Source organism: Panthera leo, chromosome A2 (assembly GCF_018350215.1).
Source record: "Panthera leo isolate Ple1 chromosome A2, P.leo_Ple1_pat1.1, whole genome shotgun sequence".
Lineage (NCBI taxonomy): Eukaryota > Metazoa > Chordata > Mammalia > Carnivora > Felidae > Panthera > Panthera leo.
The window spans coordinates 140,905,537-140,908,594 of NC_056680.1; positions in this window are offsets into that span (position 1 = coordinate 140,905,537).

Genomic DNA, 3,058 nt, shown 5'->3' on the forward strand with positions numbered 1-3,058 from the left:
ACATTCTAGAAATGACGAAGGAAGCTGTTCAATCAGAAGGAAGATGATACCAGATGGAAATCTGCATATGCACAAAGGAATCAAGATGCTGCCAGTGGCAATCAATGGGATTTTTTTCATATTACTTAACTATCTTTAAAAGACAACTGTCATTTCTGGGGGTCCCAGGAAACACCCCCAGTCTTGATGATCTGTTATAAGTACTTACAGGACTCCAAAATCTGCTATAGTTATGGCTACAGTTATTTAGAGCAAAACAATACAGTTTAAAATCTACCAAGGAGAAAAGGTGCATTGAAGAAGTCCAGGAGAAACCAGACACAAGCTTCCAGGTGTCCTTCCCAGAAAACTTCCATGGTGTGCTTCATTCTCCTGACAATATGTGGGAACATATGTGAAATGTCCTCAATCAGGGAATCTCATCTGAACCTTGGTGTCCAGGATTTTAATTAGTGGTCCGTTTTGCTAGTCAGAAACAGTTTGCTGTTTCAGACCTCTGTACAAATATGATCTTCAGGTAGGTTTATCAATAGGAGCTAGCAATCATTCCGTATGTGAAACACGCCTCTTTCAAAATCCAAACCCAACCAAGTGCTTTGCCTCTCATCTAGTTCCAAGAGTTGGTAACGATAGCAGCTTTAGTTGCCTGTGCAAAGTTAGAGGAGGCTCCTGCTCAGGTTCTTCCAAATAATCTCACAGTGTGGGCAGATACCCGGTATCTGCTGGGCTCTGTTAGTTACGTGGGTCACCACTGCATTCAAGTCAGTCCTAGGTTATTCTTCACTCTCTGATATTATCATTCGTTAGCAAAGGTAGTGTATTTTCACATTCAGAAGCTGCTAAATCCAAACCCTTCTACTCATAGGATGACAGCAAGCTTGTGAATTAAAAAAAAAAAAAAAAAAAAAACAAACCTGTGAATACAGTAAATGCAAAGTGGGATCATTCACACATGAAGGCAAACTGTGGTTGACTCCTTTCTAAGCTTCAGATGGAGGAAAAAAAGTATTTGCAAATTCAATCACGAATAGCATTCTCCTTTAGACTGATGTATATTTTGCAATGTTGAAACCATATCAAGGACTGATGATGCTGTAAGTGGTACTGTTTTATCAAGTCTTGGTAATCTACCATGGTCTCCATGAACCATTTTTGTCATGGGCCACTCATAGACTATTGTACGTATGTTGATATTAGCACTCCAACTTCTTTCATTTTTAATTTTTTTAATGTTTATTTATATTTGAGAGAGAAAGAGAGAGAGAGCACACACACAAGAGGGGGAGGGGCAGAGAGAGGGAGACACAGAATCTGAAGCAGGCTCCAGGCTCTAAGCTGTCAGCACAGAGCCTGATGCGGGGCTCAAACTCAGGAGCTGTGAGATCATGACCTGAGCGAAAGTCAGACGCCCAACTGACTGAGTCACCCAGGTGCCCCTAGCACTCTATCTTCTAATGTGTCACTTACATTAGTATTTTAGTTCCTAGAGCTGTTATAAAAACAGTACCATAAACTGTGGTGCTTTATACATTTTTTTGGTCTTACTGTTCTGCAGGCTTGAGGTCCAAAATTACGGTGTTGCATCTGTGGCTTGCTCCAGCCTTTGGATCCAGCTTCCAACTTGCAGGACATACAGAGGACAGAGGAACACACTGAGCTGTATCATGAGTGTGCAATCAGCAACATATCGTCTGTGGGGATTAATGGCTTGGATTAACTTACATATAAAAAACCAAGGATGGATGGAGAAAGAGTTGTACATTCATTTTTTTAACACGTGTCTTATAATTAAAAAAATTAAAAACATCACCGGTGAATACACAGGTCTTGGCATATTCTTCAATTTTTCTGTTTAAAATGTTGATAGTAAATGAAAAAGTAAAATAGGCTATGAAAATTATATAGTATATAAAAGACTCAGGGCTCTCCATCACTACTGTTGGAATAATCTTGAATACTCTGGAGAATTAGTGTCAATTAAATTCTTTATTCACCTAAAATCTAAAATAGCATAAAAGAAATGCGCTTAAGTCAGTTATGCTGATATATACACTTCTGAGGTGGAGAATTCTACAAATAACATTGTTAAGAATCCCTTGTTTCTAAGACAACTTAAGCCTGATGAAAGTTAGCTATTTAATATTAATGAATTATTTTCTTGTCAGGTACAATATAACAGGCAAATTTTGATTCTTGAACCATTCCATCTATCTGTTATTCTATTTTTATGCCTTAGTTGCCTGCTCTGGGTACCCTATACCCTCTGCCTTTCCTACAGCAGCAAAGGCACATGACTGGGGTTTAAAACTGGTGTGAATCCCTATTCCAACCTCAAGGTAAGAAACTTAACCTCAAAAACAGGTGAGACAGTTATGTGTTATGTTCTTTCATTAGCTCATCAAGAAATTGAGTAGGTGTGAAAAGAATAATGCTTTGGAAAGAAAAAGATATATAATCTCTTGAAGTGAGAAATTAAAAAAAAATCTTGCCAACTGATTTTAATATCATTGCAGTAACTGATGTTTTTTCTTTAGAATCAGGTCACTCTCTACGCCCAAGAGCTCTCGTTAGAGAAATGGACCCCTGGATCCACCCTGGCTTAACTTTACATCTGGCTGTCCTCCATCAATGCTCAGATAAAATAAACTCTCTTTAGTAATGTCAGCATTAAGTTGGCTGCAATTGATATAATTGGTTTTATACTGTTTTTCATTTTTGACCAATACTTCTGAAGAGTTGTATTCTTACCTTACACAGCTTGTGCCTTATTCTTGAGAATAAGAAATTTCAGGGTGAACTTCACAAAATTTGATATTCTAAAGTTATCTGTCTGTTCCTTTTGACAATGATGAACAATGGAAAAAAGAAAAACTTCAAGTTCATAAATGACATTGAACCTAAGATTTGGAGAGCTACAGAGACATGTTTTGATTTAAAAATTGAGCAGAACATGTCAGATGAGAGAAAATGAGAATATACACATGCCAAAATGTCATTTTCATAACATACCTGTTTGAAAGATATTTCATTTTAAGCAGGAGATTAAGTAAGCCTATAA